A 16,028-nucleotide genomic window follows, 5' to 3' on the forward strand; every position below is an offset into this window, starting at 1 on the left:
TTTTATTTTTATTTTTTCATGCCGTTGGAGTTGCACTGCTTGCACCAATCGTCCATAGCGCACTCCAAGCAACTTCAAGGCTTATTTTGGATGATCACTAGCTTGTGTCTTTTGAGTCTTGTACAAGTTTTGCAAATATTTTGAATGAGTTTTGTAAATAGTTTTTGATTTTTGTAAATACTAGTTTTATACCCGTACGTACGTAGGGGTGTCACCTAGCTCCCATTCTGATACGGATGGCTAGACAAAACTTTTCAACTGCATGCTGGAGGAGTACTTGCGCTATTTTGTGAATGGCAACCAAAAGAATTGGGTGTGACTTCTTGTTTCAACTCTGAGAGGAGAGTATGTGGACTACAAGAAAAAAGTATTTTTGCTGACCAAAAAAGTGGTGACGAAATGTAATGTTACCAGAGGTGACGAAACAACAAGATTTTCGTTACCAAAAATTACTATAGGTGACGAAACAACACGATTTTCGTCACTGGGTGACTTTCGGTGACAGCCTATCTATTGGCAACAAAAGCATGCATATTGTGACGATTTAATTCGTTTCCGAACACAAAATTTCTTGTAGTCGCGCTATGGGCAAGAGTGCCTTCAATATAATCAATGGACGCAACCACCATTGCTTCCCTACAAATTGGAGGGATCTTAATGAAGGTAAATCACCCAAGCCATTCCAATTTGCTAAGGAATGGAAGAGAAACCACGACCTTGTTCGTGTCTATGATCCTGAGAAGGCAGTAAGAAAAATGAAGAAGTGGGCTGATGAAAAGAGGTGGCCATTGGAGTTCCAAATTAAACTGGTGAAGGGCCGATGACCATTTTGAGCAAGATTGGCAAATGTGCACACAAAATTGAGAAAGTCTATTGAAAGCATCTTGGCCGATTAAAGAAGATTTCATGCAACTTCAAGCTAGCTAGGCTTATTTTGGAGGGTCACTTGTGTCTTTTGAGTCTTGTGATGCAAGTCTCCTAGATATTTTGTTTCATATATTGTACTTTTCGTTCTTGTATTCATTAAGCTTGTTCAAGCATTCCCCATGTTTTTTTTTTTTTGCTCGGCAAAGACGAACCGTTTATAACATCTCGAAAGGATACATCGAGGAGGCTCAAGCACAGTAAGAATACACACTTACTTGAGCAAAACGAAGGAAAAGAAAAGGAACAACAAAATGAAACCCTCCAACAAACAGTTGGATGGCTAACATCTCACCACCCAACCAATTTACAGATTCAATAGACGAACTCCATCCAAAAAAATCCTGAAGTCCTCCACTGAATACACTTTTATGTCGAACTTTGCCTTTGCCCACATTGCAACTCTAGTTTTAATCAATTCGCCCACTTCCCCAGTACTTGTTGAAGCATTGTTAAACACATAAGCATTTCTTACCAGCCACAAGGACCACACTGTTGCGAGGAAAGTAATTTCCCATAGGTGTTTCTCCCACTTTTTGAATCTACTGCCAACCCACCAAATGAACTGGTCTTCCAAAGATGCAGGGCACACCCAACTTACATGCCACCAATCCAGAATCCGCGACCAAACACCCCAAGAAAATTGGCAATGCATGAATAAGTGATGAGGAGTTTCCAAGTGCAGCACGCAAAATGGACAAAGGACAGATTGACCTTCGGGGATCAGATTTCTTTCCAAAAGCACGGATCTCGTAGCCACCTTGGATTGAATAGCCAACCAAGCGAATATTTCCACCTTTGGGGGACAGAGATTCTTCCAAAGAGCTTCCAACACCAAATTTCTTGAGAAACCTCCATTCTCCCACTGGTAATATACAAATCTTACCGAGAAATGCTTGTCAGAGGACCATTGCCAAAGAACAGAATCTGGCTTGGCTGAATCAAGATTAACAAGTAGCAACCTCTGCTTTAATTCCTCCACTTGAAGGTTTTCCCAATCACGTAAGGCCCTACAAAATGTCAGATTCCAATTGCCCTCATCAGATCCGCCCCTCACCGCACTGACCACCGCTTCTTTTTGAGAAGAAATTAAGTACAGCCGAGGGTAATCTTCTCTAAGAGTTGTATCCCCTAGCCATACATGATTCCAAAAAGAAATCCCCAAACCTGAGTTGATCTGTAATCTAAATCCCTCTTGAATTATAGTGCCGATACATGAAGACACATCCCCAATTGTGCAAATATCTTTCCATATTTGAGTAGCCCTTCCCGATGCCGGCATACGAGGAAACCAACAGCCAAGCTCTAAATTATATTTTTCCCTAACAACCCGCACCCATAAAGAATCCCTGTCCTTATGAAATCGCCACCACCACTTGGCCAGGAGGGCCACATTTTGGACCATTAAATTCTTCACGCCTAAACCACCAAACTCCTTCTTCTTGCAAATCACCTCCCATTTGACTAGGTGGAGTTTTCTCTTATCAATTGTGTCACCCCAAAAAAATTTCCGTTGAATTTTCTCTATTACTTTTGCTACAGTCACCGGCAGTTTGAAAATGGACATAAAATAAATGGGTTGGTTGGCAAGAGAAGAATTGATCAAGGTAAGTTTACCCCCAGAAGAGTTGTATCTACCACGCCACACACTTAATCTCTTTTCCATCTTCTCCACTATGGGATCCCAAGTTTTAATCCTATTGGGGTTAGCACCCAACGGCAAACCCAAATACTTGATCGGCAACCTTTCCACTTTACACCCCATAACCTGCGCCAAGAATAGCACATCCTGATGGGGAACTTTAACACCACATAAAGAGCTTTTGGAATAATTAATTTTCAGTCCTGACATAAGCTGAAAGCATCTAAGGATTCTTTTGATGTTACTCAGCTCCTCCAGATTATTGTTACAGAAAAGAATCGTATCATCCGCAAACTGAAGGTGGGACACCACAACCCCATTGGCCCCTATTCTTGCTCCTGAAATGATGTTCCGATCCCTAGCTCTCTCCAATAGAATGTTAAGACCCTCAACCACAATATTAAACAGAAATGGGGATAACGGGTCGCCTTGTCTAATACCTCTCTGGAGCTGAAATTCCTTGGATGCCGATCCATTAATTAGAACTGACATAGAAACTGAGGATATGCACTCCTTTATCCAGGCACACCATTTCTCTCCGAAGCCCATTTTTGCAAGAAGGTCCAGTAAAAAACCCCAATTGACACAGTCATAAGCCCTTTCGAAATCAATTTTGAGAAGTAACCCCCCATGAGAACTATTTTTCCAGCTGTGTATAACCTCATTTGCAATGAGAACACCATCCAAAATTTGTTTTCCCCCGATAAATGCAGCTTGAGATTCGCCAATAACCGATGGCAGGATAGCTTTAATTCTATTGGCAAGCACTTTGGAGAGCACCTTATACACCCAACCAACCATGCTGATGGGCCTAAATTCTTTGAACGACACAGGACAGTCTACCTTAGGAATCAAAGCAACGAAAGTCGAGTTGATACCTTTTGTAAGTTTACCGATAGAGTGAAATTCAGAGAAGAATTGCATGACCAAACCCTTCATAAACCCCCAGCCATGCTTCACAAAGGAGAAATTAAAGCCGTCCGGGCCGGGAGCTTTAAGGTTGCTACACTCCTGTTGAGCAGCTAGAATCTCCCTCTCTTCAAAAACTCTACCAAGATGGGCTGAAATTTCCGGTGACAGCCTCCTTTGAAAAATGCCCCCCAGCACCGGCCTATCGGCTCTATCCTCTTTGAAATTGTTGCAAAAGTGTACTACAGCAGCTTCTTTAATGTCCTTAGGCTCTTCCACTAGTCTCCCGTTCGCCTTGATTGAACCCACCAGATTTCTCCGAAACCTATTATTGGCTATAGCCTGGAAGTATCTTGTGTTTTTATCCCCCAATCTCATCCAATTCAACCTCGATTTCTGTCGCCATAGAGATTCTGATAAACGAGAGAGTCTCCAATACTCTGATTTAGCTTTACATCTAGCCGCTTTTTCCTCGATACCAAGTTGTTGTTCCTCCGCTACCAAATCAAGTTGATGAAGTTCTGCTTCCGTTGCTAACAATGCTGAATTTATATCCCTAAACTCCTCTTTGTTCCACACCTTGAGCTTATCTTTAACGGCCCTCAACTTTTGCAAGATTCTAAATCCGGCCCATCCAGACACCAAAGTATTCTCCCACGTCCCCATGTTGCTTCGTGTCATTTTAGAAATGCTTAGAATGCTATATTAACAACGAGAATAAATTCTATCCGGACTAACCAGACACCCCCCATTGTCTGGATGCCAATGCCTGCCTGCCACGTCGGTCCCCCTCTGATCCCGCTCGTCTCTCTCTCGCATCTCCTCCTCCTCTCTCTCTGCACAGTTGCCATGCTCTCTCCTTTATTTCGTGCTTACTTTGAGTTTGTTGCTTACATTGGACGTAGTATGTTTCCAACTTAATTTTGTTAAGATATAAAGTCCCACATTGCTTGGGAGTGGAATGTGTGATCACTTAATAACATTTGAGACATCTCCACTCATTGCCAATTGGTTTTGAGATGGATATAAAGTTTTCACTGTAGGGGTTCGATTTAGGAGGAAGGACCTTCGCCTGAACTTGTACTTCACTTCCGCTGCTCCGTTCCTCCGCCGATGGACCTGCAACAAGTCACTAAGGCTGGAATAGCCCTGTGACCCTTCGACGATCAAGTTAGATGTAAGGAGAGTTGCTTTTAGGTCTAGGGTTAGGGGAAGATGGCATACCTCTCAAAGATGAATATCCCTTTGTATTTATAGACCTAGGTTAACTTGGGCTCCAAGCCAGTGCGTGGAGGTCACGCTTAGGTAACCGCCCTTGGTGACATCATAGATGACGCCACGGGATAAGACGGTTACGAAGCACATGGGCAGATGATCCTTTTCGCCACGTATCGCTCATGGTCCCCTCCTGCTATGCTGCATTCTGCCAAAAGTCCCAAGCGGAATGTACACCTCGGTAACTAACCGAAGTGTAAACAGGAGACTTGACTCCGAGCGAGTAAACAGAAAGATATACACAGGCCCATGTCAATATGAGGCCTCGGTTGATGGTGGTCCGGTTATATTACCGAGACGATTACCGAAGCCTCCACAATAGCCCCTCAAGTCCCTGGAGCGTTGCACCTCTGCTTCAGGGTCTTGATCCTATCGTATGAGACATCAGGCCTTGATCTTTCTTTTTAGAGAATAACCGAAGGGTGAAGTTGCTTCGGTAGATTTCGTTCAACCCGCGCCAGAGAAGAGCCACGTGTCAACTGTTGCCGAGATCTCAGAATCAAAAAGCTGCCTCGGCACGTGCCATGCCAGTTGATTGGTACGAAACGTCGCTTCGGTGACACGCGTCAACATGCCTAAGGTCCGAATATCCGGCGCCTGTCCTCGGTGCAGAGTCCTTGATACTAGCCGTTCGATGATAACACATGTCGATGATCTAACGGCTCAATGCACGACGCTTCATTTCCCGCGCAGCTTTCCATCTCTATCAATATAAATAGGAGAGACAGAGGTGAGATCGTCACCCTTTCTTCTGCTTCTGAAGTCGAACCGCCGCCGCCGTATACTTCCAGCTTTCAGTCGAGATTTCGATCGTTTTGGTTGGGAGATCTTGCACAAACTTGAGGTATGTCGACCTTCTTGCTTTATTCTTCATGTTTTGACCATTGTTTTTGAGTTTTTCGCCGTTTTCTTGCACTTGTTACGGCTGAGCAACCGGTCGCCACCGTCTGGTTCAAGGCGGCGCTGGGCTTCTCCAGCGTTGTTCACGCTATTACCGAGGTCTAAACTCATCCCGAGACCTAGATTCATCCCGAGGCCAAAACTCATCCCGAGACCTAGATTCACCTTGATCCCAAGGGAAAGGACTTCTGATTTTTAGAAATTCTTCCGAGAGGGAAACGCCTTTATAGGAAACGATTGTCCGAGGACTCCGAGGAGCGATGACCATTCCGCACCGAGCGCTAGACATTGATTTTTTCCCTGAGCACATAGCTAACGGGTTTTTGTATTCCTTTCCTTGGTTAGGCAGAAGCGAATGGTCATCGAGCTCTCTTCGGACAGTTCCGGTAGTTCAGGTTCTTCTCCTATCGAAATTCCCGAGGACATTCGCCAGACACTTCGGGAGAGGGCATTCTTCCGAACTCCAATCGACTGCGTTGAACCATTTGAACCCTCGAGAGCTCCTCGTGAGGCGACGACGTTTGACTCTCAAGAGATGGAAGCCCCAAGTACCTCGAACCAAGGTCCGGGTCCGTTTGCTGATGCCCCCGAGGAGGTACGGGGACGCAGAAGGGCGATGAGGCCATGCCCATACCGAAATCAGTACTTTGACGGCTCCTCGGCTTCTTATGCTGAATTCAAGAGGGTATACAGCGTACCTCATGATGTTGACGTTCGCATTTTACCGAACAGTGATCCCAAGGATCTTCCTCACCGGGAGGGAGCACTCATATTCCCCTTGATGGCTATCACAGAGGGGGGCGTTAGATTCCCCCTTCATCAGTTTGTCCGAAGGGTTCTCCGAGCCCTCTCCCTCACGTCTTCTCAGCTGACGGTGAATTCCTACCGGATCATCACGAGCATTATAGAACTGAGGAGACAATATAACCTCACATTCGGACTCGAGGAGCTCTTCGGTGTATACCTCGTTGGAGTTAACCGGGAGAGCGACCGTCACTACCTCTCCTGTAGGACAGGATACGACACCTTCCTTATCGACCATCTTCCCGACTCGGAAGAGTGGGCGAGTATTTATGTGTCGGTCACCGGGAATTTTATGTTTGGGCCCGGGGAGAGCGCGGACACAGCCACCACAGTTCAGTTCGAAACTGGGGCTCCTGGTCGGTAGAAGCATCTTCTTAGCTTTATTATGTTTGCACACTTTTCTTTCCTCATTGTATACTGATTCTTCCATTCTCTATCTTTCAGCCGAGGGAATCGTTGCAGAGCTTCGGGCAAGGGCTAACCGAGCGCAAATAACAGCTGCTTACGCCATTCCTATCACGAGTCGGTATGCACCTGAACTGCTCGGATACAAACCGACTTATACCGGCTATTTGAAAAAGAAGCCGAGGCAGCAAGGAGTTCCTCGAGGGGGACGAGGACGTGGCCGAGGGAGAAGCCAAGGAAGAGGAGAAGGTAGGAGAGGAGGAGCTGGGGCGACAGAAGACGAAGTTGGTGATTCTGGTCCCCGAGGCGTGATCCGAGAAGAAATCGACCGGGAGACCCCAGAAAGGACGGGACTTAGTGGAGAGATGAGCGGCCGTGGAAGAGAAGTGCTCAACCTTCGGCGCCAAAGGCCACGAGGACGGGGTGCCGGCGTCAGGACAGGCTCGCCGGGGGCTGGAACCTCGAGGGTGATCCCTGTTTCTCCTCAGGAGCCTCCGGAGAAGAGGGCTCGGACCGAGGAGGAAAGCTTCGGACGAGGAAGGGGCGGGGAGCCGATCTTGATAGAAGAAACGGGGACCCGAGGAGATGAGGGAGATGTGGAGAGCCGGGGAGGAACCGAAACGGGGACTCGTGTTCCGGCGAGGGAGGTCCCCTGGGCCCCCGAGGTTCGTCACTACTCGGGGCGCCTAATTCATCACGCCGATAGCGCGTCTTCTAACATTGGGACGGCGTTTGGGCTGCTTCGGTCGTGTATTCTTCCGAAGGATGCCCGGGCTGTTGAGGGATGCACCGTGGATCTGACAGGAGAGATAGCGCAGGCACTTCTGAAAGTAAGTTACTTCTGAAAGTTTCTTTTCTTACTCCTTTGATAGTTTTGTTGGAATTTTGATCAATTTTAATTGTGTTGGTAGGCCGGCGCTCGGGTGCTCGCTGTGAACGAACAATGCCAGGCACGAGAGCAGGAGATGGAGCTGCTGAGGAAGACTCTTGCTCAGAGAGAGGACGACCTGAAAGTGGCGAGGGAGACTTGTGACCTCTACCTAGCCGACTTTCAGCGGTGCGACCGGGAGCGGGTACTTGCCGAAGGGAGGGCCAAAAAAGCTGAGGAGGATGCTGACACATTGAGGGCTGCTGGAGCTCGGGAGGTTGAGTTTGCACGGAACAAAGGCTACGATGAAGGCTGGGATGCTGCCGGAGTGGAATATAAGAAGCAGGTCCGGGAGATAGAAGCCGAGCTTTTCAGAGATCGGTTCTTGGACGGACTTCGATACGGCCACGAGGCCTTAATAAGCAAGCTTACTCTGCCAGAGGGTTCGGAGCTTCGAACCGTGCCTGAGCCCCCTCCTGAAGAGCTCGTGCTACCGGAGGAGGAAAGCGAGCAGGTGCCGAACCAGGAGCCCCAAGCGACCGAGGAGCCAGCTGACCTTAGCGCCCCTGTTCCCTGATGAAGCATAGGAACTTTATATTTCGTAGCTCTGAAAAAGTACTTTAATTTTTGCCTGAATGGTCGGTTTACTGGACGGCTCCGGACATTTGGAGTTTGCCGTTCCAGGGATTGTAAACGTTTGATACTTGAAGTAGTACCTTTTTTTGTTTATTGTTCGTGAATGAATGCTCTTCTTTTCTTGAATGTTTTTATCTTTGAAATGCTTGTTTGATTGGTTTGCTCCTTAGGTTATAATGCCCCTGCTTCGGTGGGACTTAAAAAGTTTGTAGAAACAAGTTTAACCGAAGCGTTAACCGAATCGTTTAGCCAAGCATAAAAAAGATGTTCAATCAAGAAAAAGTGACTCGTTCCGAAGCCCCAGCTTAGTAGGACCGAATCAGAACCATTCATTGTAATGAACTTTTGACATTGCACGCCCCTGCTGATTAATAGAAATGAGCTTATCGAGCAGGCGCGGGATTGTATTACTGCTAGGGACGTAGGCCGGCGTAATGAAGTGGTATGGCTTCTGCCATAGGTTCGTGACGCGGCGAGTCCGAACAGTGAGAAATTGCTGATGGGTCGGTGTAAGGGGCTCGGAGAAAAATGCCGAGTATCCTTACAGCGAGTGACCAGAAATTTAGACGACCGAAGAGGCCCGGGCGACTTGGTGGGGATTTTTCTCCGAGGGTATCACCTATGGGAGAATAATATCCCTGAAGTCGGTATAAAATGGTCCGGGCAAGAATAGGCCAAGTATAAGTAATTTAAACAATCAGTGTACGAATAGTGCCAAAGAGCATTCTCATTAAAACTCGGGGTATTGTCAATACATAAGCAGATTGCTTTCAAAACTTTCTTAAAAGAAAATGCAACGTAATAAGGACAAAACGGGCTTCGGTGGCCGAGCACTATCCGTAGAACTTCTTCAGATTGTTGGCGTTCCATGACTTAGCAATGGGGGAACCATCCAGTTTCTCCAATTTGTAATTACCCGAACCGAGGTGCTTGAGAACTCGGTAAGGACCCTCCCAATTGGGCATTAACTTTCGCTTTTTGGACTTCTCCACCACCTTTTTCCAAACGAGATCGTCAGGCTTAAACGACCGGAGGCGCACGCTTCGGTTGTAACCCTTTGCAACCTCCTGTTGGTATGAAGCGAGCTTTATCCTTGCGTTGTCCCGTTCTTCTTCGGCTAAATCTAGGTCCGAAGCAATGGTGGTGTTGTTGACCGACTCATCAAAATTTTCTGTTCTCATTGTTGGGAGTCTGACTTGGAGTGGGATGACCGCCTCCATTCCGAATGCCAAGGAAAAAGGTGTGCGACCGGTTGATCGCCGAGGCGTCGTACGATAGCCCCAGAGTACCCTGGGCAGCTCTTCGGCCCACTTTCCTCGCCGTGACTCGAGTCGTCGCTTTAGCCCGGATGAAATTGCTTTGTTTGCCGCCTCAGCCTGTCCGTTGCCCTGGGGGTAAGCCGGAGTGGACGTGTCCCATTTGATACCGTATTCGTCAAGCAGAGCCCGGTACTTCTGTCCTGTAAACTGCCCTCCATTGTCAGTAATTATGGCGAACGGCACACCGAAGCGTGAGATGATGTTGCGCCACACAAAGCGGATGACGTCTGTTTCTTCGATGGTTACCAGGGGCTCGGCCTCGACCCATTTCGAGAAATAATCTGTTGCGGTTAAAAGGAACTTGAATCCACCCGGAGCGACTGGGAGCTTTCCAACGATATCCATGCCCCATTGGGAGAAGGGCCAGGGGCTGGTGAGAGGGCTCAGGTCCCGGGCCGGCTGATGGATAATGGGAGCGAACATCTGGCACTTTTTGCAACGCTTGACGAACTCTTCAGCGTCCTTCTTCATTGTCGGCCACCAATATCCCTGAGTGAGGGCTCGGTGGGCGAGCGATCGTCCACCGGAGTGACAACCGCTGTCACCGGCGTGAAGCTCTTCGATAATGCCCGGAACTTGATGTGGGTGTGCAACCAATAAGTACGGTCCGGTAAACGATCTTCGGTAAAGCTTGCCGTTGGGATTGAGCCAGAAGAGGGCAGCTTTGTTGCGGAGTCGGTGGGCGTCCTTTTTGTCGGTGGGAAGGGAGTCTTCCCTTAGGTAAAGGACGATTTCATCCATCCAGCTCGGACCGAGCTCTATGTTGAGTACTTCCTTCTGTAGGTCTTCGAGTTCAAAACTGGGCTTGTCAATAGAATTGAAGGAAATGGATCGGTGCCCAGTGCATGAGAATGCCGAAGCGAGACCTGCTAGGGCGTCGGCGTGGGCGTTCTGTTCCCTTGAAATATGCTCGACTCTGATTGCTTTAAAGCGTTGAATGAGCTGGACAGCGGCGCTTAGGTAGGTACGCATGCGGTCATCCCGAGCTTCGTATTCTTCAGAGAGTTGGTTAACCACCAACTGGGAGTCGCTGTAAACGACGAGCTCTTCGATGCCAATGGCTTCGGCAGTCTTGAGTCCGGAGATTAACGCCTCATATTCGGCCTCGTTGTTAAAGGCTGGGAAATTGATGGAGAAGGAGCTTTCGTGCAAGACACCGGAGGGTGAGAGAAGAACGACGCCCGCACCTGCGCCTCGGCTGTTGGATGCGCCATCGACGTACATTTTCCATACATCTCCGTGAAAGAGCTGCCAAGCTGTGCTAGGGTTGGCCTGGAGTACTGCTTCGGTGCTCGGTGGGGGTGCCGAAGCAGATACGTTGGGCGGTGTAAGCTCTGCGATGAAGTCAGCCAGAACCTGAGCCTTTATTGCTGTCCGAGGCTGAAAGTGGATTTCGAAATTGGCAATCTCAACGGCCCATTGTGAAATTCGGTTGGAGAGATCGGCCTTTCGGAGAAGAGATTTGAGGGGGAACTCGGTCAGGATGATGATGCGATGAGACTGGAAATACGGGGCAAGCTTTCGGGAGGCTGAGATTAGGGCGAGCACGAGCTTCTCCAGGGGGAGGTAGCGCGTCTCGGCGGGAGTCATGGTTTTGCTGGAGTAGTAGATTGGCTGGTGCTCCCGACCCTCCTGTCGGACGAGCACCGAGCTGACGGCGTGCGGGGAGACAGCTAGATAGAGGAACAGGTCTTCCTGGTCCCTTGGAGTGACGAGGAGTGGAGCCGTGGAAAGATACTCCTTTAGTCGCTGGAGGGCTCGGTCACATTCTTCTGTCCAGTTGAAGCTTCGTCGGCTGCCCTTTAGTAGAGCGAAAAATGGCTGACATTTGTCCGAGGAGCGACTTATAAACCGATTCAGAGCAGCAGCCATCCCGGTTAGACGCTGAACATCGCGCTTGTTGTGGGGAGCCGAGAGCTGATCAATTGCTTGAATTTGGGAAGGATCGGCCTCAATACCGCGCCGGGAGACGAGATGGCCGAGAAATTTGCCGGAGCTGACGCCGAAGACGCATTTCTCGGCATTGAGGTGGAGTTTGTGGCGCTTTAGTATCTCGAAGACTTCGGCAAGGTGGGTTAGATGATCACCGGCACGAAGACTTTTAACCACCATGTCGTCAATGTATGCCAGCATAGTGTCGCCCAGTAATTGCTCGAACATCTTGGTTATCATTCGCTGGAAGGTTGCTCCGGCATTTTTCAAACCGAAGGGCATTACGAGGTAACCGAAGATCCCGTGGGGGGTAATGAAGGCGGTGTTCTCGATATCGCCTTCGCTCATGGCGATCTGGTGGTAGCCCCGGTACGCATCCAAAAAGCTGAGTCGCTCGTGGCCAGAGGTGGCGTCGACAAGCTGGTCGATTCGGGGAAGAGGAAAAAAGTCCTTCGGGCAAGCATCGTTAAGGTTGGAGTAGTCGACGCAGACACGCCATTTGCCATTTTTCTTCTTGACTACGACGGTGTTAGCCAACCACTTGGGGTACTGGACCTCTCTGATTGCCCCAGCGTTTAGGAGTCGGTTGACTTCTTCAATGACGGCCTCGGAGTGAATGGGAGAGGACCGTCGTGCCTTCTGTACGACCGGTCGCTTGGCTTTGTCGATGTTGAGCTCGTGGCAGATAAAAGAGGGGTCGAGCCCCGGCATCTCGTAGGGAGTCCAGGCGAACACTTCAATGTTTCGGTTGAGAAAAGCTACCGTCTCGTTCCGATCAGTGTCACTAAGTGAGGAACTGACAAGGAAGAAGCGGGAGCCGTCCTCGGTGATTGGGATTGTGGCCACATCTTCGACGGTTTTGTCGTCGGGGGATCTGCCGACGTCCTCCAAAACTGGGGCTTCTGGTGCTTCAATGAGATTCACCCGGGGGGTCTGCTTGGTGCTTCGGACAGCGTTGACGTAGCACTGCTTGGCCGCGGTCTGGTCTCCGTACAGGTCTTCCTGGTGCCCGTTAGTGCCGATGAAACGTACCACTTGGTGATAAGTGGAAGCAATAGCTTTAAGCCTATGCAGCCAGGTTCGACCGACAATGGCGTTGTAAGGGCCAGGGACGTCGACCACCACAAAGTCTATTTCAAGCGTTACCGAGCCGGCACGGACAGGAAGAGTGATCATACCGATGGGCCAGACAGGAGCTCCGTTGAAGCCGATAAGGGGAACTTCGGAAGGACGGAGGTCGGTCTCGGGAATCTTCAGATCCTTGAAAAGGGAGTAGTACATGACTTCGGCCGAGCTGCCCTGGTCTACGAGGACGCGACGGACATTGAAATTTCCGATGCGTAGCGTGACCACGAGGGCGTCGTTGTGGGGAAGTTGGACACGGTCGAGATCCTTCTCGGTAAACGTTATCGTCCATTTGGAGCCGTCGTCGGTTCTTGGGCGCTTCGGTTCGGGGCCAACTATCATGACCTGCTTGGAGGAGGAGGCTTCATTCAATTCTGCCCGGATGACTCGAGCGGCTTCGGGGTTCAAGGGACCATGTATGACGTTGATTGTCTGTACCTCTTCCTCGGTATGTGATTCGGTCCTCTGTGTCCGAGCCGTCGTCTTCTCGTGATCGATGAAGTTTCCGAGGTGGCCACCAGCAACAAGCTGTTCCAAGTAGGCCTTGAAGGGCTTGCATGCTGTGGTGAAGTGACCTTGCTCGCTATGGTAGCTGCATCGAACGATGGGATTCTTGATTTTCCCATTTTCGGTTCCGAGCTTTTGATTGGGGAAGGAGAAAAAAGGCTGATCCTTCACTTGATCAATGATCCGGTAGATGGGAATGGTGAAGACGGTCTTTTCGGCGTTGAAGTCGCTTGGCTTCGGCCCCCTCCTCGGCGACTGCTTGATCGTGTTGACCTGTTTCTTCGAGGTTGAGACAGGTGCGGGGGCCGGTATGGATACCGAAGTGTTCAACGCTTTTGAACTTGTAGGCTTCCCGATGCCTCTCTCTGCCTTGGACTCGATGAGCTGACACCAGTTCTCGATTCGAGTCATAAGGTCCTTCATAGAGTTCGGCTTATGGCGAGCGAGGTCGTCGTAGACTTGCTCGTCCTGGGATGTGAGACCGAGCTTGAATCCTCGGGCAGAGATGACACCGTCGCAACCTTCTATCTCATTGAACAACTCCCAATAACGGCCGGCGTACTGCCGAAGCGTTTCGTCGTTCCTCTTACGGAGGGCTAAGAGGGAGTCGATCTCCTTCTCGTGCTTGTTGCTCGTTACGAACCGTGCCATGAAGGCGTCACAGAGGGAATCGAACGAGGAGATTGACCGAGCCGGGAGTTGATTGAACCAGGTGAGGCCCAGGTTGCCGAGGCTTGCTGGAAACACTTTGCACAGGAAAGCATCATCCGAGGGTTCATTCCGAAGAAATAGAGACATGACGGTTTTATACTGGACCAGATGAGTGTACGCCTCGGTCTTGCCGTCATATTTTGCGAACTTGGGTTGGGAGAATCCTTTGGGTGGGGTAACCGAGTCGATCTCTCTTGTGAATGGAGAGGTCGAGAGTCGTGCAAGTCGCGCATCGCGATGAGGTCGGATCGAACGGTCGGGGCCGTCTGGACGCTCAGTCGCTGTACGCTTCTTGGGGACGAGTTTGTCCAATCGTTCGTGCTCCTTTCTCTTTGGATCGATACTAACCGTTTTTCTGGGAAAACGCTCCTGGCGATGATGTCGGTAGCTATCCCGAGCGGAAGCCTCGAGGCGCTCGGTGACCGGGCTCCTGCTGTTTGCGCCGCCGGGGTGCGAGACGATGGGACTTCTGGCTCGGGGGCCCTTCAGGCGCTCCCGGTATCCTCTAGTCTGGATCTCGACAAGGCCGTCATCTCCCCTGGATGCCCTTGTGAGGCTAGGGGTAGATTCCCGGCATGTCCTGCCCACAAGGACGGAGTGGGTGGAGGAGGCAGAGACGCTCCCACCACCGAGCCTGTCAAAGGCCGATGGCCTCCTTCGAAGTTGCGCAGGAGAGCGAGAACGGTCCCTGCGCGATGTTTCTTTTGGGGCTCGTGTGTCCACCGGTCTTGGTGACTCAAGACGATCCTTGACTGAAGGACGGGATCTGTGCTCTAGCAGGTGACCGGCTTCGTGACTGCGTGGGGGGGTGCGACGGTTTGTTCTTCCGCCGCGGCTCCCGGAGGAATGAGATGGGGAGATGAGGAGGTGTTTGATCTCTGCCAACTCGTCTCGGACGTGTCTGTCGCGGTCTACAACCGTCGTGAGATCATCGATTTTGCGCTCGAGATGGCGGATGTAGGAGTGGAGCTCGGAGGATGGGCCTGCGTCTGGAGCTGATGCTCCGGCGCCAACTCCGATGGATATGTGGTTCTTTCCATGGGCCGCCGCTCCTCCAGAAGCCAGGCTGTGGTCCACGAGGGAACCGAGCCCGTGGGCGGTACCACCGTGATGTGCGTCGTCGATCTCCACCATGTTTGATTCTGGATGTTTTAACGGAGCAGATGGGGGGAAGTGAAAGTTGAAAGGATGGCTAGGTCCCCAGCAGAGTCGCCAATTGTAGGGGTTCGATTTAGGAGGAAGGACCTTCGCCTGAACTTGTACTTCACTTCCGCTGCTCCGTTCCTCCGCCGATGGACCTGCAACAAGTCACTAAGGCTGGAATAGCCCTGTGACCCTCCGACGATCAAGTTAGATGTAAGGAGAGTTGCTTTTAGGTCTAGGGTTAGGGGAAGATGGCATACCTCTCAAAGATGAATATCCCTTTGTATTTATAGACCTAGGTTAACTTGGGCTTCAAGCCAGTGCGTGGAGGTCACGCTTAGGTAACCGCCCTTGGTGACATCATAGATGACGCCACGGGATAAGACGGTTACGAAGCACATGGGCAGATGATCCTTTTCGCCACGTATCGCTCATGGTCCCCTCCTGCTATGCTGCATTCTGCCAAAAGTCCCAAGCGGAATGTACACCTCGGTAACTAACCGAAGTGTAAACAGGAGACTTGACTCCGAGCGAGTAAACAGAAAGATATACACAGGCCCATGTCAATATGAGGCCTCGGTTGATGGTGGTCCGGTTATATTACCGAGACGATTACCGAAGCCTCCACATTCACATGGTATCAAAGCGGGGCTCATTCCACCCCACATTTTATTAAAAATTACAATCCACACCCCACGATGACAGACCTGAAAAAGGCTGCACGATGATAGGATCCAAAAGTGGCCACACGTGACAGACCTCAAAAGCGGCTGCACATGAGGGGGATGTTAAGATATAAAGTCCCACATTGCTTAGGAGTGGAATGTGTGATCACTTAATAATATTTGAGACCTCTCTACTCATTGCCAATTAGTTTTGAGATGGATATAAATGTTCCACCAATTTGTGGCAGACGTACTTACTTAAT

This window comes from Rhododendron vialii, chromosome 9a (assembly GCF_030253575.1).
Source record: "Rhododendron vialii isolate Sample 1 chromosome 9a, ASM3025357v1".
NCBI lineage: Eukaryota > Viridiplantae > Streptophyta > Magnoliopsida > Ericales > Ericaceae > Rhododendron > Rhododendron vialii.